We start from the raw sequence: 23,182 nt of genomic DNA, 5'->3' as shown, positions 1-23,182 counted from the left end.
ATCACACAGGCTGGTGTGCTTCTTCCATGTGGGCTTTGGTTGGCCTAGAAGGCCACTTGTTTACCTTCAAACCTTTAAGACTCTAGATGCTATATCTTTTGATAGCCGACACCATTGACTTTCTTCACCACATTTGCCTTCAGTGATTGTGTCTGGAAGGTGAGCATCATGGAATGCCAGTTTAATAGAACAAGGGTTCTTACATTGAGAGAGTACTTGAGTAGGGGCCAAATGTCCATCTGCTACTTTAATACTAAACCTATAAATATATGCATAGTTCTATTTCTCCATCATCATATATAAATATATTTACATATGTACATGCCTATATTTAGAGCTCTATAAATGCTATGTGCCTTGCAGTTCTTTCCTCTATTTCCTTTTACTTTGCTCTTGTTCATGTTCAGCCTTCATTAGGGTTTCAGTAATTCCTCTCGGTTACATTACCCATGATCAAGCCCTACCAGGCCTCTTACACGCTCCTCACCACTGATTTTGGATCACTTGTTGTTCTCTTGTCCCTTGGTTTGTTAACCACTTCTTTTCCCCAACCTTCCCCTCTCTCATGTCCCCCTGGAACTGTCAGTCCCATTGTTTTCTCCTCCAGATTGTTTATCCCACCTATTTTATCTAGATAGACCTGCAGAGATAATAATATACACAAAAACAAGACAGAACAAAACAAAGCAACAAAAGAAAACAAAACAACCAAAAAACAAATGACAAAAAAAAGAAAAGCCTGTCAATAGTTCAAGGTCTGTTTGTTGACATTTGCGAGTGTTTGCTGATTGAGCGTGATGGGGTGCCATGCTCTGAACCCAAAGTCTATTTTTGATAATGCCTCGGGACTTCCTTGCTCTGCTTCCCTTGCTGTTCTGTTGCATGCCCTTCATGTTTTGCCTCAGTGTGGTGGGGTCAGATCGGTCTAATTCCCACACTGTGTCTCCAGTGTTGTCCCCTATAGGGCTATGGGTCAGTGGGGGATGTCCTGTCTCATAGTGGGACCAGCCATATGGTCCTCTCTGTGCATTGGCTGTTCTTAGTGGGGATATTGTCCTTAAGGCTTGGTGGGCCAGGATGTGCTCCAGTCTCTCTTCCTCCCCCTTCATTTGCTTCGATTTGCTCTGATCAGACATGTCCCTCTCTCGGAGCTGTAGCTTCAATGCTATCCTCTGAAGTACTTTCTTCTGGGGGCAAGGGCTGCTGTCCATGTAGTTGGGATTGGGGCCAACCCCTCAGACCTCTCTACTGGTTCCTTGCTTCATGCCAGTATGTTGCATTCACATCTTGGAGCATGGGGTAGAAGTCTGGTCCTTCTTTCCCGGCGACGATATGAACAAGACCCTCCCTTTGGATGGGTTAGTTCCCTGTTCCCCAGCTACCCATTTATTTCATTTTCTTCCCCCCCCAAACCTTTTTAATTGTCTAACATATGTATCCCTGGATTTGGTCTGGCCCCTGCCATACTACCACCCCAGGAATGTTTGTATACAGTAGCTTTTTCCTTATGTCCCTTTTGCATTTTTTTTAAGTTTACCTCAGCGGACTCATGTTGTATTTGTGTTTTGTGCTTGGCTTACTTTGTTTAGCATCATTTTCTCCAGTTTTTCCCATGTGGCAAGGTGCTTCATGCATTCATCACTGCTTTTCAGTGATGTGTAGTACTCCAGTGTATGTATGTACCATAGTTTTTATTTAAATCATTTTATTAGAGGCTCATACAACTCTTAGCACAATCCATACATACATCAATTATGTAAAGCACATCTGTACCATAGGTTTTTAATCCATTCATCTGTTGATGGAAATTTGGGTTGTTTCCAACTCCTTGCAATTGTAAACTGTGCTGCGATGAACACCGGTATTGCTCAGTTCTCATACAATGTTTTTTAATTCTGTTATCTCATTGTTTTGTTTCTCGGTTTCTTTGGGGTGTGAGGTTTTTAGTATCACACTTTCTTCCTTTTTTCAGAATTGATCCCCAAATCTCTTGTATGGTCACAAACATCATTCACCTGTATTCTCTTTCTGGTAATTTAAGGTCTTCACTTTCTGTGTATTCCAATGAAGTTGCGTAATCTTCAGTTGTTGACTTTTGTTTATCTTGATTTTTTGTGGTTACTACTGCTGACTGTTGTTTGCATGGCATAGTGATCCAACTGTAGATGGTATGTAAGGTTCTGGATTGTGTGTGAGTAGGTGGAGGAGGGAGGGGCAGGACTTGCTCTTTGGGTTAGTGGAGAAAGTTCAGATAGGGGCTGGAAATTGTATTCTGTTGAGATGAGGAAGAAATGATAGAGCTGACTGGGTAGAAGGAATAGGAGATAGGAATACATGAGTAGGATTTAGGTGACAGAAATAATCATAAGTGGTGTTCTGGTTATAGTGGTTTTCTGATAAATTAAAAAAGGGGATTTTAAGGGGTCTGCTAGTACTTGTTAGTTTATGTGAAAGTGTGTCTCACTGTTAAGATTCTGGCTGAGACTGGCTGAATTCCCAAGGAGGTTCTAACTGGTGGCAGTTTCTAACATTTTATATTTTCTTTTGGTTGAGGTTTTTCTCTGTTTTGCTTTGTCATTGTTTGTGCTTTGTGTGATTTTCTGTGTATGAAATCCAGGCTATGTAAATCTCTAGAGACAGTAACTGGAGTGATAGTTGGCTAGGGGCATGGCAGGAAGGTTGCGGGAAGTGGGAAGCTAACAATGAGTGGAAGAAGGAAGAGTTCTGACATTGATGGTGCTGATGACTGCACAACTCTTACTCTTGTACTTCTGCCAAAGAAGCCTCATCTCAATCTAATTATTATCAATGACTAGACAAACCCAAACTTCAAGACACGGAACAAAACAATTGCATGTAATATTCAAAAGTGCCATGGTCTCCAAAATAAAGAATAGACCGAGAGAAAGAGACAAGAAGACATGATATAAATGCCACATGTGATTCTAAGAATTATCAGGATGGCTGGCAGCACCAAAATGGGGTGTCCCTGACGGCAGTAATGTATCCACACGAACTTTCTGATTTTTGACAAGGGAGGTAGTTACTGCATTCTGAAATCGTTGAGGAACAAAGTCCTCTATAATATTCGAAAATAGTTTTTAAAGAAAGAAAGAAAGAGAGAAAGAAAAGTTCATTAGCTTCACATCAGGTGGTAATACTAAACCTGACTGTTGATCATTTCCATTTCAAGGCAGGCCTGATATTTCTCTTTCTTTAAAATATCAATTTCTTTCCTGTTGAAAAAGCAAAATTAACAATATCATTGCCAATTAATGTGTTTTCTTCTTCTAGTAACAGTCCACCATGGCTTGGACAAAAAGGCCCACCCCTACCTCCCCTCATATTCTACGGCCCAGATCCCTCTACACTACTGCTACTGCTATGATTGATAATAGTGGTGATGGTTCAATCTTGATCCCAAGCTCCTAAAGCCAGAAGAATTTAGGAAAGTTTACCCTTAGGACTTCAAACCGATTCATTCCAGTTCCAACCCCTGTTGATAATTTGAATTTTTGACCTAAATATACTGAATCACAATCAATATTTTAGCAAAGTTCTCAGGCGATTCTTTAATTTTTAAAAAAGTTCTATTGATACATAATTCACATATATACAATTCAATAGTTCAATCATATCAAGATTGTATAATCATCACCACAATCAGTTTTGGAACATTTTCTTCATTCTTGTACTCGTCGTTATTAGCTTTCCATTTCCTTCTAACCAACTGTGTGAAACTCCCAAAGAACCAGTAATCCAGTTAGGGTCTGTATAGATGCACCTATTCTGGACTTCATCTATAGGAAAACATACTTTAAAAACAACAGAAACAACTAACAATAACAAAGTAAAACAGACAAGAACATTTAGAAAAGAAAGCAGAAAGTATTAAAAACTGGAACAAATTAAAAATGGAACTTAAGAGAGATCAAATGACAAGGTGCCAAATTTTAAACTAACTGCATCTCCAATAATCCCCTTTCCAATGCATTTTACATGCGAACAAGGCTGGTCCCATCCTTGGTCTAGGGTCAGATGGGATTCGTCAGGTGACTCTTTTTGAGGCGGAAATGAAAATTTTCAGCAGGGAGGGTGAAACCAAAGCCAGGTGTCACCTTGGTTTGTGCTGGTAACTGCCAAGGTCAATGGTATAGCCTCCCACACCCCTTAACGATTCAGTCTTAGAAACCCTCTACAGACTCAATGAGAGTGGGTTTAGTTTTCGCTTGCAAGATTTTGCCAGATTGTACAAAAGGAGCATTCTCCGTGGCAATCCTTAGTCAAGCAAATTACTACGGATTTAGCAAAGTATGGAACTAGCCACCCAGCAACACAAACACAAACCATCTTACCCTCACTGCGATCTGCTGGGAATGGAGTCTGGTAGTAAACTTAGGAGAAAATGGTTTCAAGGGAAGACCTCCTGGATTTCAGAACTGTAATGATGCAAATCCCCGCTGGTACCTTCCCCTGCCATCCATATTCTGACCGTCATGGCTACTCCATCAACTATGCTCCATGCTCGCAGCAGGTCAGAGTTGACTTTATCTTGAACTTCTTATTTGGAAGAAAAATCAAAAGGCAGACTGCCCTTGGATATGGCTACAGCAGTGAAAACTCACTGACCAGTGTTAGCACTCCACTCCCTGTCCCTTGTTCCTGCCTCAGTGTCCTAGGGCCCAGACCTACCCCTAATGCCGATATCTACATACAAATATAAACCGTGGTGAAAAGTCCACCTGAAATTATTACTGAGTCATGAACATAGATATTGTATTTGTCTAGGAAGGCCCTAGGATCATTTCACTGTACTAAACTATGTCCACCTGTCCTCACCATCAGGTGTGATGCGGAGTACTTTCATACAGGGAATAAGGTGGTATGCCACGATGGCAGAGGTAAGAAGGATGGGTGTAGCAGCTGCTCACTGTGGGGTGGTCAATGCGGCCACATACATACGTGTTCTACCTTTTACGTCTGAGACCAGGCATTCAGGTATGAGAGGGGCTGCCTGCATGTGGAGGTAGGCCAGGGCCCTTTACATATGTGTCATGTCATGGTCAGAGACCAATTAGGTTCATCCACTCTTGGCTTTCTGGAAAGTGAGGTTGATTTGAGAATACGCCCCACTTTCTATCTCAGTAACTTCTACACTCACTTTACTGAGAGGAAACCACTCATTCTGCTATGTGAAAACTGGGTCACAAGCTCAAAGGTCCTAAGTTGAACCTGGACAAGCCTTTACCTCTGTACATCATTTGTTCTTTCTGCAACTTTAAGTTCTTGCTGAATCCTTCCCAATTCATTTGTCAACGATGTGTTTTCTTCAGAAAGCCTCTGTAGCTCGGCTCTGCAAGCACAATTGACAATCAGAAGTAAGTTGGGAACCATGTGCCCATGGTTGGTATCAATGCGTAATACTGAATGTGAGACCTTGGGGCATTCCAAAAGCTATTCCCTGCTAGTGAATCCCGGCAGGGATCTAAGAAACAAGAATGACCAGAGCTTAAAATATATGCACACATTTTCCTCTTTAGTGAGACTGTCACCTGCTATACTCCAAGGTCATCACTGGAAGGAAAAACTGAGGAAGAAACACATATTGATTTATGGAGCGGCCTGATGCACAGTGAATACCTCAGCAGAGAAAGGCAGGTGTCACTATCTACTCCATGACCAAGGCTACCCTGGGCCACATTATTTCCTGACAAACAATTCTTAAAGAATCTCTGCCAAGACAACACAAGTGATTTATGACAGGCAAGTATTTTTACCAACAAAAAAATCCCTAATGAGCTTTGAACCCATACTTTCTGTCCTGAACACATGTCGATATTTATCCCCCCAACTACGTCTTTGTCTGGCATCTTGTTAGATTCTAATTTTCCCAATCTAAGTAATCAAGGTACTATATAACCTTGCCATGCTTATCTTATGCATTATGTTCTAGTATCAAGCACAAGTATGTCTCATCTGACTTCATTTGATCTCATGGGGCACTAAGGGAAAAATAGAGAAAAAGAAGTCATGGGAACTTTAAAAGCAGCAAAGTGTTTAGAGTAGGGCTGTCAAATAAATGGGACATGAAATTTGAAATGGTCACTCTGGCTCTAGTATGGGAAACAGACTGATTCTAGGTGTGTACACTGTGTTAGGTGGAGGTGGAATTCTACTTTTGGCTGCTTGGAGCGCAGATACACTGAAGATTGCTCATCCTATCTGCTGAACAATTAAGAGACTATGTGAAGCCAAGTATGTAACTGCCCTCACAGAAGTAATGGAGAACACACTCAGAGCAGAACACAATGGATGACTAGGGGCTCCGAAAACGTAGACAATTGTGTGTGTCAAGAGATTCCACCAAGAGTCAAAAGAGAAGCTAAAGGCTGTGGAATTTCATATTGGACAATGACATACTGGACAAGAGACTCATCTCTAAAATTTACAGAAAATTGAGTATCTCAACAGAAAGAGATAGGCAATCTAATTTAAAAAATGGTCAAAGGATGTGAACAGATCCTTCACCAAAGAAGACATTCAGGGGGGCAAAAATATATGAAGAAATGCTCTTAATCATTAGCCATTAGAGAAATACACATCAAAATGAGATACGACCTCACCCCCCAAATTAACTGGAAGGTTAAAAAAAACAACAACAGATAACAACAAATGATGGTGAGGGTGTGGAAAGACTGGCACTTTCATACACTGCCGGAGGAACTGGGAAATGGTGCAGCCACTGTGGCAGGCAGTATGGTGCACCCTGAGAAAGTTGGGAAGAGAAATACCATGACACATCAATCCCTCTACTTGGTATGTGTCTTCGAGAAATAAAAACTATGACACAAATAAATAGATACAGACCCATGTTCATCATAGCATTATTCACAATAGCAAAAAACAGGAACAATCTAAATGCCCTGCAGTGGAAGAATGGATGAACAAACTTGGGTGCAATAAACACACAATGAAATGCTATGCAACGTCGAAGAATAACGATGCACCTGCAAAGCCCTCACAGAGGGATGGACACGGAGGACAGTACGCCGAGTGGAATTAGTCAAAAACAAAAAGGACAGATATCGTATGAGACCACCACTATAAAAATCAACAATAAGTTTTCTTATGGAAATAAAAACATTCTTTGATGGTTGCAGAGGATGGAAAGGAGGGGGGGGGAGGTGCGGCTAGAACACAGGCAAGTGATAGCCTGGGCGGAGGGGAATGCAACACACAGGAGAAACGATGGAGGCAGGCAGGCGAGTACACCGGTAGTTTGCAAGAGTGAGAAACTACAGACGCAAACACTGTTAGATTCAAAGTCCTACAACAGTGGGGGATTGGGGAATCTACAAGTGAGTACTTGGACATACACACAGGCTGAACAGATAGGAGACTTTTACAAACATATATATGTGTGTGTGTGTGTGTGTGTGTGTGTGTGTGTGTGTGTGTGTGTGTTTAAAAGAGAGTATTTGTATATTTACTTTTACTGCAAATATATCCATGAATGTGGTGGGGCGAACAGAGGACAAAATTATGACAACTTCTTAAATATAAGCAGATACTCTGAAGGAATAAGGTACTGGGCTTTGGGGGAGTGGTATCACAATAGTTGCAGGGGACAAAATGATCCATTAGCATATCATAGTTCACAAAGACAGTGCTCTACATTCTAATCTGGTAAGTAGCAGCGGTCTTAAAGGTCTCTGAGCAGCCGTCTAGGGTGCAAGGACTGATCTCTCTCTGTCCAGGGCAGAGCAGCGGGGTGGCAGTTAAACAGACAGAGGGAAAACACTTAGTCGAAGGGACAGTGAGAACACCGGTCTCCACAATCCTGGGCCCAGAAGAACGGGGTGATACCTGGCGCCACCACCACCAGCTCTGCATAAAATCACACTAGAGAGTCCTGGAAAGAGAAGAAGAACCTGTCAATCAAAATCCTAAAAGAAACCAGGCTTACTGGTCAGACAGCGTCTGGTAGGGCCCCTAAGACCGTGCTCCCTTGGGTCTGGACTTCAACTCACTACTGTGTTAGAAAAGTCAACCGTTAAAATGAGATGGGGAGCATTCACCCAAAGACAGAAGGCTAGGAAAGGAGGAGAAAAGGACACAGAAAACAGGGAAGTCGTGGACTAAGGGAGGGCATATTAAGGGGACTGGAATGAATGAATGGCATCAAAATATGTATGAATTGCAGAGTGTTAAAGTATGATCTGCTCTGTAAACCTTAATTCACAATAAAAACTTCATTAAAAAAAGAGTTGTAGTTGAGTTTTGCACAAGACACATTGTTTCTTATGTCAATAAAAAGGTAAACATTATTATATCTTAAAATCTAAAAAATTCCATTCCATACAAACATATTGCATTGACCCAGAACTTTCATAGCAGTAGAAAAATGCAGGCAAGAGAATGAAAAATAAAGTGCAAATGAAATAACTATAGCTCTAAGCAACAATATGGAAGAATCTCACAAACAACATATGGTAAGAAAGGACGGATGGTATGCTTCTTTTATATAAAGTGCAAAAACAGGCAAAATTAAGGAGTTAGAAGTCAGGATACTGGCTATGTGTGGGGAATCCAGGAGGGTTCTATTTCTTGTTTTGGGTGCTGGTAAAACGATCTGATCAATTTCTTATAAAATCATAGCAGTACACTTTTTTATTGCATATAACATTAGAATATTTTTTAAAATACACACCTAAATACACCAAAGATATGTGATCATGAATGTATCAGAGATAAAAAACATCCAGATCACTGCTGTGGTTGGCAGATTAATGACCTCCTAAAGACTGTTCTGGGAAGCCATGGTGGTGCAGTTGGTATTGTATTCATCTGCATTTCACTCTAGGTTGCTAACTGGAAAGCCAGCAGCTAAAAGACCCACCCACTCACTGCTCTAAAGGAGAACGATGGGGCTTTCTGCTTCTATCAAGATTTATAGCCTCACAAACCCTAGGGATCAGTTTTACTCTGCCCTTTGGGGTGGATATGAGTCAGAATTAACTCGATGGCAGTTGGTAAAACATTATTCATGTTCTAATTCCCGATTGTGAATATTATGTTACATGGCTAAGGGGAATTACAGTTGAAGATGAAATTAAGTCTGCTGATCAGCTGACTGTGAGATAATGAGATTATTCTGGACTATTCTAGTGGGCCTATTGTACAGACTAGGGTCCTTTTAAATGAAAGAGGCAGAAGAGGCACAGCCTTAGATTCAGCCAGCCATTGGACGCTTTGAAAAGTGGAAGAGGCCACGAGTCAAGAAATGTGAGTGGCTTCTAGAAGGTGGAAAAAGTAAGTACATGGGTTCTCCTTAGAACCCCTTGGAAGGGGCACAACCCTGATGACACCTCGATTAGAGTACAATTTAGCTCTCAGTTCTAGCTAACATGCAACTAAGCTGTCAAGAAATTAGCTAAATTTTAACCTATTTCTGACCTGTAGCGTCTAGAACTGTAAGATATTAAATCTGTGTTGTTTTAAGCCACTCAGGGACATGGGTCCATCTATGGAAAATATTGGGAAAGGCCTTCCTATATCCCAGGCTTTTGAGATAGAGCATTTGCCAGCCAAAGTCCTCAAGCGAGAAGGCCAGTTCCACCTGTGGCCTTTCAAGCAGCCTGCCCAGCTGGTGGAATTAAGAACTCCCTCTCAGCTCAGCTTTCTCTAGAAGGCATTGGCTTCTGCGGCCAACATCCGAGTGTCCCAGTCAGTTCTTGGGGCTCTCACAGAATTCACGAAGCAGTAGATCTGCGCCAAGGACACTTTCAATAAATACACACAGTGGGACTAAAGGAAGGTGCTTGGAGCTGGCAGGCAGAGACCTTCAGAGACCCCAAAGGAATGAAATGGGGTTCAGGGCAGTCTTTCGTGGGCCCCGTGAGACAAGCACAGATTTCCTGCCGACAGAGATAGTGAAAACCTGAGTCTAAGCCACAGCAGTCCTCTTGGTGAAGTTCTGGGGGTTTCTGTATGGAAAATTTCTCTTTTCGCATTCACACAGCACCTAGCAACACCACGGCCCGAGTACAGGCCAGACTGGGCTTGTAAGCTTGGGCACACCTGGGCTACGTGGTATTCTCCTGGTGCTGAGTCTACCAGCCTGCTAGGAGGAAAGGGGGTTATGCAATCAAGTCATCAGGGACTGAGATGACTCAGTTCCACTTGTTTAAGAATGGATAGAGGGCAAACCTGTTATTCTCTCTCGAGTCTGCTTCTTTCTCCCTAGCCAGAAGCTTATCTTCCAGCTGTAGGAGCCTGGTTTTCATGTCATTCTTTTCTCTCTCCAGCACAGTTTCTACCTTCTGTTATCGGTACAGCATCTTCTAATTTCTGCTGTCCTCTCCTAGTGGTCCCTACCCCATGCTCACCTTCCAAGACACAGAGGCTCCTAGAGGGGCAGCTTGTGTCCAGCCATGTCCAGTAAGGGCTGCTCTGTGGCTTTGGACTCCTGCTGCTCAGATGATCTTTGCTTCTGACCAGCAAGGCTGCTAGCCAAAGGTACGGGTTTCTCCAGGAACATGGGCCTTGCCCCTCTAGGGGATAGCATAGATCACCCATGTCTCTAAAGGAGCAGGAGCCACCTCTATATCATTCACCAAGATGGGATGGCCCTGATAGTGAGCTATGCAGAGGGTCCTCTGGGCTGTGGGGCTGCTCTCGGGACCGGGCTCTGGACAGGATCTGCAGTGAGATGCCTCCCTGGCATACGCAGGAACTCAGCCTCTCCACGTTCTGACCCTGCTGGTCCCGTCTCCTTTCTGACTTCTGTGGACCTCAGCAGGCCTGGAGGCAGTTGCCTTTCCCTCCTTCAAGAAGGCTTTCAGCCCCTCTGCCTCCAGGGAAAGCCCTTTTAATTGCTTCCTATATGTGGTTTCTAACTTTTCAAGTGCAAACACTTTGCAAATTTTAGCTTGCTCTTTACTCATCAGCCCTCCCTGCCACCCTCCACCCTCCACCCCCCACCCAACTTGCGTTGCTGCTTCTTGCACTGGGCTAGCATCTCCTTCTGCCTCTCTTCTCTATCCCTTGTCCAAGTCCAGCTGGGCTCCCATGTCTGTCACTAGCTGCAGTTGCCTCTGAAGCATCTTTTTCTTTTTACAGTCCCATTGCTGTAACAAGTGCGCTGCTTCCATCCACAGGAGTTTCTGGCTCAGTTCAGCCTTTGACCCCTTTCTACAGAAACTTTCACATGGACCTGGCTCAGAAACACGAATGTCACATGTATCACAGGGTTAGAAAGGCCTGCCCAAGCACACGTTCTAAGTGCACAACTCCTCGCTACTCGTGCCAGCTGCGCTCAGAGAGTGCATGCACAGGATCTAGTTGATAATGCAGCAGACACGACTTGTCAAATGGGACTAAATTTACATTTAGACGGATTAAAATGGAATAAAATCAAAGCTCAGATTCTTGGTCACATCAGTCACTTTCAGTGACCCCATGTGGCCAGTGGCTCCTGTAATGGGCAGGCAAACACAAGATATGTCTATCACTACAGAAAGCTGTATTGGGCAGTACTGGCCTAAAGTTTAGTGAAAAAAAAAGTACCTTTAGTCGAAATTACTCTAAAAAGTATTTTAAACATCTAGGAAAGAGGCCTTTAGAAGCCCCAGGAAAATAACACTGAGGTGGAGTGAGGCCCAGCTGAGAGCAGTCAGCCTGGGAGAACAAGAGTAACTCAGCTCATCAGAGTCATGCAATATGGCTCGACTCACAATCATGACATGGGGTGGGAATGGGGGTGGGAGCAGCCTTCCAGCCAGTTAAGGAAACTCCTGGGACCAGACATGTCCCTTTGCTGCTTCTTAGAGCCTGAAAGGGCTTGGGAATAGTGGCAATGGTCTATAAGGTGTTCTGGACAGTAGCCCGCCCTTTACCAGACAGTTCACAGGTTCAGATACTATGAAGCAAAATTCTCAGGAGGAAGCTCTGGATCATCCTAGCGGGCAGTATGTGTTATTGCAACGCCCAGGTCTGAGGCCACTGTGTGGTCATCTTTTGGGGAACAGAAAGGCAGGGTACAGAAGAGGGTACAATTCAGTTGTCCAGGATTTTCTTTACCACCCATACTTAAGCTGCCTCAATTTCCTTGCACCATGACAGAAAGGCAGACTGGCTCTGGGATCATCAACCTCCCCAGGTCACAGGACACGGGAGATGGCTTGATCCACTGTGGTCATCGTAGTGCCACTTCTAACCCGAGCCATGTTCCCAGCTAAGAATGCTTCCCAAGGAGGCTTTGCAGGTCTGGTCAGCAGGGCTCTAGCCCGCTTGGTGTCCAAGTTGGCGAGGGCCAAGATTCTCTGTGGGAGAGTGAGGTCATGATAAATAGGCATGGGCTGGCAGCAACCAGTTATCATTCCACTAAGTGAAACCTACTTGATACACTCAGTTTTCCAAAGAAATCTTTCATTTCTTTTCTTTGTGATGACACAGCAACTCGCTGCCATGAAACCGATTCTAACTCCTATGCTCTGCAGGATGGAGCAAACTGCTGCCGAGGCTCTCAGATGGTCCCTCTTCTTGGAGGAGCAAGTCTGTTTTTCTCTCACAAAGCAGTTGGGAGGTTGGAATCACCAATCTTGTAGTTAGCAGCCTGATGCTAACCCAAAGCCCCAGCAGGGCTCCTTTCGCTTAGGACAGCTTTGAAAAGCTACCTTCGCAGATAACTGGCCTCCCTATTGCAAAGGAGCTTTTAGCCTTTTTCTCCATTTGCCCACATACTACCGCGTGCACTGGAAAATTAGAACATGACATTAAATAAGGAAGATGCTTTGCTACTTTGTTCCTTTGCTACAGAGAAGTCTGAGGCAGAAAATAAATATGAATGTGTTAAAAGTAGTCTACAAACTAAATTACTTCATAACTTAAGTTTTAATATATATATTTCTAATTTAAGTTAAAACAACTCATACAAAGCCCTATTTTTTCCTACCTTCCTCTCTGTGGCCAGAGAAAAACTACCCACTTAGCATGCACTGCAGTTGAGTCATTTCCTGAATTAAATATCTAATGTGGGTTTTTGGGAAGAACTTCAGACTGAAGGAGGACCCAGAAGAAAACAGGGCAGCAGACCTGATTTGTGGTAGTCCGTGCTGGTGTCTCAGGCGTAGCTTCTCGTCTGGCCACTGAGCTAAGGTGGCCAACTCCTTGGGGCAATGTGGGCCCCCACTCCTTATCTCCCACAGCTGCCCCTGCAGGCTGCAAAGGGCATCCTGAGACTGTGCATGGAGCGCCTCTCTAGCATGCTGACTTCACTTTTGAACATAAGCTCCATTTCCCTTTTCTCCTTCTCAAAGTTTTTCTTCATTAGTTCAATTTCCTGCTTGTAGTTTACCTGGAAAGAGAAACATTAGCCCCTGACAATATGACATGGAAACAGCAAGGTTGTCGGGCATGCCAAGGAGCTGAGGCCTGCAGAAGTCAGGGATGAAAAGGCAGCGGTGACATCCCCAAGACTCAGTGCTCAAGATGTAGGCACAGCCTTGTCTGGACCAGTTGGATAACCTCCCGTGGGAGAAGATATTGTCTGGCCGTTGGCTGGCAAGCTCCGTTTAGGTAAGTAACTTGCACCCAGGAGCTCAGAGGTCCCGGTGGAAACAGGGTGGCTGGCTCTCTGAGTCCTGAAAGTAGAAAGAACGCGGCACATGGCAACTGTGTGCGGACATTCTCTTAGTCACCATCTAAGGAGAGGCAGGAGCTAACTTCATCTGAGAAGACCTTGTCAGCCAGGGTAATCCTGGCTGAGAAACTATGCAGCATCCCACGAGAGGCAAAGCCAAGGATAAGTTATGCTAAGAATGAGGTAGGTGGTGTGAATTCCCACACAGCAGTTGGCAGGGCTGCACTCAGCATGCCAGCCCCCAGCGACTTTGGGCCAGGCACTGACAGTCATTTCTGCTTGTATTTCCCTCAAACTGTCTTCTTAGTGCCCCCGCTCACCAACCAGAGAAATCCAAGGCAGCTGCCTGGAGAAGGGTCAGCACTAAGCACGGCTCTCTGTGCACAAAAGGAAGCCCCAGGCTCCCCCTCGGGCACCCCTCACACCTACCTTCGTCTCCAGCTGGCTCTTGACGTCTTGGTAACGTTCTTTCACCTGCTCCATCATGAGTTCCGTTTCGAGGCTCACTGGAGTAGGAGCTGTAACGCATGTGAAAAAGCCTGCGAAGAAGAGGAAATCTCAGCTTAGCTCAGTGAGGACATTACAGGTTTCTTACAGCTTTCCTATTCCCAAGGGACAACAAAGCACAGATTCTACATGTGCTTTTTCAAGGGAAAGGCAGTGATGGTGGAGTCCTGCCGCACTGGCGTACAACAGCACGCATCACTGGTGATCTGCTATGTTGTATCCATGTAGAATAAAGGATCTCAAACTTATTTGGTCAGCTGTCCAATTTTCAGAAAAATAGTTACCCAGCAACCCTCTGGCAATTAACTTTTATACAATAGCCCATCCCTAATCCAGGATAGGGTGTAGGTTATTTGCTTTGGCAGCTCCCACGGATTATTCCAGTGCCCCCCAGGGGGCAGCATTGCCCACGTTAGGAAACACTCATTTAGAACCATTTCACACTTTCACCAGAACAGATTGCTCAGGAGGCTCCTGCAGCCCATCACACCCTTCAAGTTCCTACAAAGTGGCAGTGATATCGTGTGAAGGGACTTCAAAAAACCTCCAGAACACGGAAGAAAAAGATAATGGAATTGTCCATGAATGTAAGGCCCCCTTGTACTTCACTTCAAGTTTATTCCCTGGTGATGCCAGGATCATAGAGGAGGTGGGGAGATGGAAGAAGTGGGGTGACCTGGTGACACATGCCTCTGGGCAGTGTGATGCCTGGGAATGAGCCTCACTGTGTATGAAGGTGGCCAGACACACCTCATGGCCTGTTTATTAGCTAAAGACTTCAAATTGGCCTCCTCCTCCTCACACAAATAATGCTGGGTTTCAGGATATGTAGGAGCTCTGGTGGCATGGTGTTTATGCATTGGACTATGATCTGAAATGTCAGCAGTTTGAAACCACCATCAAGAGTTACAGTCTCAGAAACCCACAGGGGCAGGTCTCCCATGTCCTATAGGGTCATTATGAGTTGGCATCAACTTGATGGCAGTAAGTCTGTGTGTTGCTCGATAAACTGGTCAGATGATTGCTGAAGCCAAAATGGGTGCATAAGCAAATGTGGTTGAAAAAAGCTGATGGTGCCTGGTTATTAATAGCATATGGGGTCTTAGATGCTTTGCAGTTAAATAAGTGCCCAACTAGCAGGTAAGAAACAGCCCACAAGGAAGCACACCAGCCTGTGTGATCATGAGGTGTTGAGGAGAAATGGTATCAGAAGTTCAAAAGATAAGCAACCAAATTGATGTGAAGGGGCATGGATGTAGTAGAGACCCAGAAATCACAGCCCCTCTGGTAATTGGACAGTCACGCTCAGAAGGGACACAGGAAGGGATGATAAATCCAGGGTGTGGTATAGCACTGATGAACTACATAATTATCCTCTAGTTCCTTAATATTCCCTCCCCTTATGATTATGGTTTTTATTTGTTTTGCCTCTTTAATCATATCAGATTTGATGTAGGTTCATCGTATATTTAATATCATTTGATACATGAAAGCTAAGATAGATAACCCTTCAGAAACAATAAATGGAGTAACGGTTCCCTGAGGGTACGGGAAGGGGGGAGGAGATAACAGGGAGCTGAGAGCACTGATGACTGAATAACCCCACTCAATGGGATCGAACAACAGAATTGTATGTGAGTGGATATATTGGATGTGCAAGATATGGAAAAAAATAAAGTAAGGTTTCCTGGGGCGGGGTATGGTGGGCAAAGGAGGGAATAAATGGGGAGCAGATATCAAGGAGTTCAAGAAAAAGAAAATGTTTTGAAACGGATTGTGGTAGCAACTGTACAACACTGTTTGATGTGATTTAACTATGGAATGTTATACTTGTAAGATGTCCCAACAAAATGATTTTAAAATACAATAATAATAATAATAATAATAATAAATAAAGCAGTCAGGCACATTCCATACGTGTGGAATGAGGAATGGTGTTGAGAGCACTGCAAGGACTCGCTTTCCGACCTGAATCACCACTCCGCACACCAGGCACACAAGGCACATCTTTGAACTACGTGTGTTGCTAGGGCTTGGAAGAGAGCTGGTCTGAGACTCAGAATTGCATTTATGCCATGACTCAGTCTTCATTTTGCAGTGTCAAGGATGGGACGTGGCAAAGTCATCCTCTACTCTCATTGTCACCCTGAAAATGGTGACAAACTTTGACATAAGGGACAAGACAAAAACCTGAATGAGAACCTCTGGAAAGAATTACTTTGCCTTGGAAACTGAGAACTGTCAACTTGCGCAGTCACCTGGGCTGACAGGAGGTCCGTGAGGCTGGACAGTCCACATCACTAGGCTTACTGCAACCCAGCTTCTTACTATTCTCTCAGCAGCAGACAAACATCGGAAGGGTCAACTGAGCCTTGGTGCTGCTTCTAAAATGGTTTCCATCAGAGGGATGGGAGGACAGTACATAAAAAGGCCACATTGTGAAACTGCTAGGTTTCATTAGCGATGGCATGAAGCCTAGGTCTGTGATCTGGTGCCGCAGTCCCCAGTCTCGAGCAGACCCAAGACTTCAGGGCCTTGTCTCCCAGGTTTTGGGTCAGTGGTTCATGCTGAGGGCCATAAATTCTGTGTAGTTGAGGGGACACAGTGTCCATTTCCCTGGGGATGGCTGACCTGTCTGTTGTGTGGAAGAATACGTAGGATGCCTTAAATGGATGTCACAGCACCCTTGGCATCTCTGGATGTGGTGCAGCTGGCTGTGTCAGGCTCCATCCCACATTTCCCAAATGAGTCTAATGGCCTTTGGCTGTTGACTCACAGGATTTCAAGACACCAATCTGCCATTTGCAGGTGAGCAGGTTATGTTGGGGTCCAAAGACGCTGTACCCACATTCAGAGAAAACTTAAGGTTCCCAGGTTGGCTCTTTTAGCTATAATTCATTTACATTTTATTAAATAAATAGCTTTAGAGCACTACAAAACTGGGAGGGAGGAGGATGCAAAATGCTCGACTGCCAAAGATCCACAGGTCAGTGTCCACAGATCTCCCTGGGGTGAGGGAGTGGCCTGTCAGTGTCCACAGATCTCCCTGGGGTGAGGGAGTGGCCTGTCAGTGTCCACAGATCTCCCTGGGGTGAGGGAGTGGCCAAAACTTAGCACACAAAACCACTGTGTATCAGAGCTTTGGCAGCAGGGCTGAGAGCCTTGCCACGGTGTCTGCTGATGCACAGTTGGGGGCACTGATCCAAGAACCAACCCCTGACTATACAGGACTATGACAAAACTCTAGGGCAGCTGTGTTACCTCCTTGTTCTTGTCTTTTGAAGGAGCTGAGATTAATCAAACACAGTCTACACTGTAGGTGGAATTTGTCATAAACCTCAGCACTAAGAGGATCCTGAAGCCAGAGATATCTACTTTTAAGCAGATATGCACGCCTATGCACACAGGTCCCAACTGCTTCCAGTGCTTGACCTGTGTCCTGCGCAGGCGCCGCTGGCACAGGTCTATTCTGACGAATTCTGACACTCAAGGGGACAAATCTCAAGCTCTCTCTGAATATCAGGGAGTCATTAATATGTTTTAGATATAATTTATCTCTTTTATTAAAAGAGTTTTCACATCAACCAGCTTACAGCTCAGAGGACAATCTGTATAGAGACTGGTCTGTGACCTGGGCAAAGGAAATATAACTCCTTTATTTACTGTCACATACCCTCACTCTCTCTGTCTCTAGCCTATGCTGAAACCTCACCACCAAGTCCCTTCATCTTAATCACAACTCTGGAGGTGGCTTTGGAACATCTACGAGTGATGGACATGCCTCTGATGAGGTCATTGTGAGATCACATAACTGCTGCCATTTCATTACAGTTGATAAAGCCCCCATCCCCTTCCATAAATTCCCATCTACAAGGAACTCAGCCGGGTGGTGCCAGTGTGTCTGGGGCAGGTGTTTGTGCCTCAATATACCCTATGATGCTTGGAAGTGGCCCATGACACAAACTACGGGTAGGTCTGAGAGATAGCCCAGTTTGCTGGAACAAGGACTCCACCCTTTCCCCAAGAAGATCCTCTACCTTCGGAGCAATCTGCTGGGGGCAGGCATCCATCTGGCCGGAAACTAGATGGGCTACTCTGTGTCTTGTGCATCCATGTCTGTAGGCCTTCCAGCGCAGCCTGCAACTCATCATTGCGGTCCTGCAGGTCCTATAAGCAGAGTAGAGATGGCCCTGCAATCCCCATGCTACAAAGCAAGGCCCAAGGAGCAATGCAGCACCGCAGGGTCTGCAGGATGCCCAGTGGAAAGGAAATTCAATTCCTGACAGCAAACATGTAACATTCAAACTATAAGTTTCCAACTATGCAGTGAGTTAAACATGACAGGGATAATTCAGCTTTCTTAAATCCTACATCGCCTTCTATCACTAGAATCATAGCAGGGGCTAAATTTTTTTTTTAAAGTGAAGTGAATGTGGAGGAGAAATGCAGATCACCAACACCTGACTCAACAGGAATGTGTGCGAGTCCACCACAGTGATGGGGTATGGCCAAGAAAAGCAACTCACTGGTGTCCTTTCTCCAGAGGGTTCTGCAGCTTTGACTGTCAAGGCGTTGCCATCATCTTAAAACAAAATGCCACCCAGCAGAGCAGAAAGGCCACATGGATGGCTGAGGCCCAATGAGGCACATAGAGTGGGGGCTGCAGGACAGACAGGCAATGCTGGGAGGCTGCCCTGAATCTGCACCTGGCTGCAGTGGTCTGTCTGCACAGGAGTTGAGGAAATGCACTGTAAAAAGCACACTTGGTTGCCAGGGTTTAGAGGCGAATCTCCCAAGACACAGCTCTCACTTGTAGATTTAAGGGTAAGAAGGCAAGAAGCGCCTGTCTGTGGGACTATCGTGGTGTGAAGTCTCTTGGCATGGCTCTTCTGTCTAGGTCTTTGTGATTCCCATTGATGATTAGGTGGGACTTTGCAAATAGGGCATGTCTAACACAAAACAGAGTGGACTGGTTCATTTTCGTTGCCACTTCCCTGGCCATAGGGATGTGTTATCTTAGAACAGGAACAGAGAGGAATCCCATGAACTTAAGGGATAAAGAACTACCAGTGGAGAACAAATGAGATCTCTGTCTAAAGACACGAGGAACCAGAGGCTGTGAAACAGAAATTACTGGACAGACTGAAAGAACAAGGCAAAGTCAGAGGCTGAGGCAAGGAGACACGGGACAGAATTGAAGAGCAACACAGAGACTAAGGACTAGAGAAAGACTTGATTGAGGCGAGATGATACTGTGGACCAATGACTGTATCCTTAGTGTTTTCTGATCTTGGCTTGTAGTAACCCATTAAGTTCTCTAAAAAGCTCCCTTAATTGTGAGTATTGCCTGTGAGCTCTGTGCGACCAGTGCAATGGATTATAGAACACAGCACAAAAGTAGAATGCTGTGGAAGAAACAGTTACTATCAGAAAAGGGTAAAGAATGATGGAGGGTGGAGGCATGTCTGATCTCTATTTTGTGGCAATCGGCCTTGATTGATGGAGCTACGTAGGATTCTTCTCCTTGATGTAGCCAGAGGTCAGCTATGCACTCCATGCGGTTTACTCAGGGACCCTAGATCCCTTCGTGAAGGAATGTGAGGTGTGTGGTCACTTTCCCTTTTGTGCACCTGGGGATGGGGGACTTGGGACTCTTCAGACCTAATGAATACGGCAGCAGTGCTCCCAGGGACTATAGGAGTATGATTCTACCTGGTTTCTCCTTTAGGAAACGTACTCTGGAGGGACACTAGACATTGAACTGTGAAGAAGCCCAAACTGGCCCATCAGGCAGCCACATGGTAAGCGAGCTTTCAGACATTTCTGGTCTAGCCAGTAAGGTGTGTAGCTGAGGCCCCGGCATCATAGGGCAGAGAAGAAACATGTTTGTTATGCTATGTCTGAGTTCCTTCCCACAAAATATAAAATCTATGAGCATATTTAATTGCTATTTTAGGCCATTAAGTGTTGGCGATAATTTCTTATGGAGCCATAGTAACTGGAATAACATGTATGAGTGAGCCACAAATAGCTCATGGAAATAGGATTAAAAGGTAAAGGAATTTTCCATGAATTTTTGAAGCCCTTTTTCTGTAATTTACAAAGGTAAATTACAGTCTCTTGAGGGGAAAAGTATATTAATTTTAAGTGGGAGAGAAAAAAAAGTTCTCACAAAAATCTGTTAAGAAATGGATGGTAGAGACTTCCAGGAAGATGGCGACTGAGTAACACATAGCAGAGGAACTCCACAGAAATCTGTGCAGGAGAGTCACTAAGAGGGAAATTCCACACCACCAGGTCGCAGAAGGAGCATCAGAAAGATAAGTAGGCAGAGATCCAATAGGTTTTAAGGAGCTGGGTCTTTTGGCTTACCACAATGGAGGCCAGCTAGGGTTTGACCTTAGCCTAAGGTGACCAGACGTACCGCTTTTTAAACATTTTTTCTCGTGTCTATGGTGTTTTTAAAAAGTCCCAATTTTTGGAAAGAATGCACAACAAGTGAGGGTATATACGGTTTTCGGCTGCCATGTGGCAATTTCACCAGGATATGAGTTTTATCAGTGGTGTCCCGCTATACCAATGTTAAAATCTGGTCACCTTACCTTGGCCCGGCCACTGTCTTGGCTGGAGCCAGGATCATTTGTAGGCAACACAGGGGCTTTATCTCAACACAGCCACAGTTTGACACCATCTCAGGGCAGGGATTAAACCCCTCCAGCCCCATGGTCAAGGATCAGGTTCATTTATATTGATGCTTCAGTTTCCCTCTCTTCTCTCTATTCCCCCCTATCCCCCTGTCTCAGTGGGCTGTTTTTTTTTCCTTCTCTTTTTCTCTTCCCCTTTCTCTCACACAGCACTGCCAACATCCTGACCACTACCCTTAGCCTAGGGCATTAATGCCTGCACTCAACCCTGCTGGGCGAGCTCCTCCCTCTGCAGCATAACCGGAAGCTGGGAAAGCCCACCCACACTCCAACAGGGGATATCCTGCCCAACTTCTTCCCTGGAAAAGCCCACCTGCCGGTCCTCTGTAGTGCTTAAGACATGGCTGGAGAAATTCGGCACCCCTTCTTTGGGGGAAATCCTGCCTGTGTGCCTTGGGGAGCTCCTATCCATCCTCTGTGGGCCCACGTTACTGAGGGAGCTTCCTCCTGCCTGCTGTAGTGCCTCACAGACTAAGAAAGCTTATCAAACACTCACCAGCTTTCCACGGAGCAGTGGGAAACTCTGCCTAACCTACGCAGTGATCTACCTGATCAGCGAAATTCCGCCCACCATTCACGGTGCTCTATACCAAAGCAGGCAACCAACCAGATTTCTGTGACACTCCTGTTGCAGCGGGCACCTTTGCATGCCACCTGTGACAACCCAAGCCGTCATGGGCCACACCATCATGGATTCTTGTGAGATCACCCAGTAAAGCACCATCCTCGTGGATCCACAACAACCCAACCAGCATCTCCGGAGAGGCCCATCCAACTTGTTGACTAGGGAAAGAGTGAAGCCACAGGAGGACAAAGTGGTTGGCTAATTCCATAGTGAAATTAGCTGTAGCAGTTCGAAGAAGCTTTCCTACGAGTCTCCCAGAGAGAGCCAGTGCTCTCTGACTCCCTGAAAAATGGCACCTGGCTCCTCTAAAACAAACAGCAATCAGGCCCAATGACCTCAACAAAAAAACATGAGAAACAAACTTCAATGGCAGAGATGTCCTGAACCGAACGACATGCATAGAAGAAGCAGATATTTATCTGCCACATAAAGAATTTTTCAGAATACTTCTTGCAGTACTACAGGATATGAGAAAAACAATACAGAAAAAAAGATTAAATGAAAGAGGAGATTAAGTCCATACACCAAAGGGAAATACAAGAGATCAGGGAAGAGATAACAAAAACTAGTAGCAGACACACAGACCTCGAGAATCGACTGGAGGAGGCAGATAATTGCACCAGTGACCTAGAGGACAGCCAAGGAGACTTTAAATGCGAACAAAAATCTAATAAGATCATTAGTGAAGCTGAAGAGAACCTAAAAGCTAGGTCTGATGCTATGAAGTGGAACAACATTAGAATTATTGGATTACCAGAGGAAGACACCACAAAGAAGTCAACTGCAACAGAGAGGAAATTCTTGGAGGAAAACTTCCCGAGCTTAATGAATGAAAACCTGGCAACCATTCAGGAGGCTGAAAGAACACCAGTCAGATTGAAACCCAAGAAGAAATCAAGGCACATCATACTTACTATCCAACTTTGAGGAAAAGGAGAAAATCATGAGAAGAGCTAGGGAAAAACAAGCAATCACATAGTTTCCCAAATAAGAATATGCTCAGACCTATCATGTTTCCCCAAAAGTCAGACATCCCCCCAAAATAAGACCTACTTACAGTTTTGCCTCGGGCTGAAATATAAGGCATCTCCCAAAAATAAGACCTCCCCAAAAATCAGCACCCCCGAAGCTACCGTAACTCTGGACTCTGGATCATAGTGGTGGGCACCACCACGCAGCTCACTATTGGCTGCAGCGCAGTCAGAGCAGACAGGTAGTACGAGGTCTCTTTTAATAAAACAATAAACAATAAACGTGTACCACATTCTTCTCCATGGAAAAATAAGATATCCCCTGAAAATAAGACCTAGTGCATCTTTGGGAGCAAAAATTAATATAAGACACTGTCTTATTTTCGGGGAAACAGGGTATCAGAGAACACTATGAAGAAGAGAAGAGAGTTGTTGAGTAACATTGCAAAAATTGAAGGAAAATAATGCAAACCCAAGAATACTCTACACAGCCAAATTATTGATCAAGATAGATGAAGAAGTAATTGTCTTTTAGAGAAGGAAAAACTCAAAGAATACATTAGAAGAAACCCAGCCTGGATCCTTGTCGATCCAGTATAGGCAGAAGAACAGCACTCACCAAGCATAAGTAAGAGACTGCCACAGAGAACAACCTCACCCAGAGGGAAACAAAGAGAAAACAGCCCCCAAGATAGCATTGGATTAAGGGTGAAAAGAAGTCAAGAATGAAACA

The 23,182-nt window shown here is 44.6% G+C and overlaps 1 pseudogene; it reads right to left on the bottom strand.

Annotated features, from left to right (window-relative positions):
- LOC142436316 (ninein-like protein) overlaps positions 1 to 23,182 on the bottom strand; it is an 88,973-nt pseudogene that overhangs the window by 4,804 nt on the left and 60,987 nt on the right.

This window comes from Tenrec ecaudatus, unplaced genomic scaffold (assembly GCF_050624435.1).
Source record: "Tenrec ecaudatus isolate mTenEca1 unplaced genomic scaffold, mTenEca1.hap1 Scaffold_215, whole genome shotgun sequence".
Taxonomy (NCBI): domain Eukaryota; kingdom Metazoa; phylum Chordata; class Mammalia; order Afrosoricida; family Tenrecidae; genus Tenrec; species Tenrec ecaudatus.
Note: the sequence above shows the minus strand (reverse complement) of the source record. Positions and strands in the feature narration are given on the sequence as shown.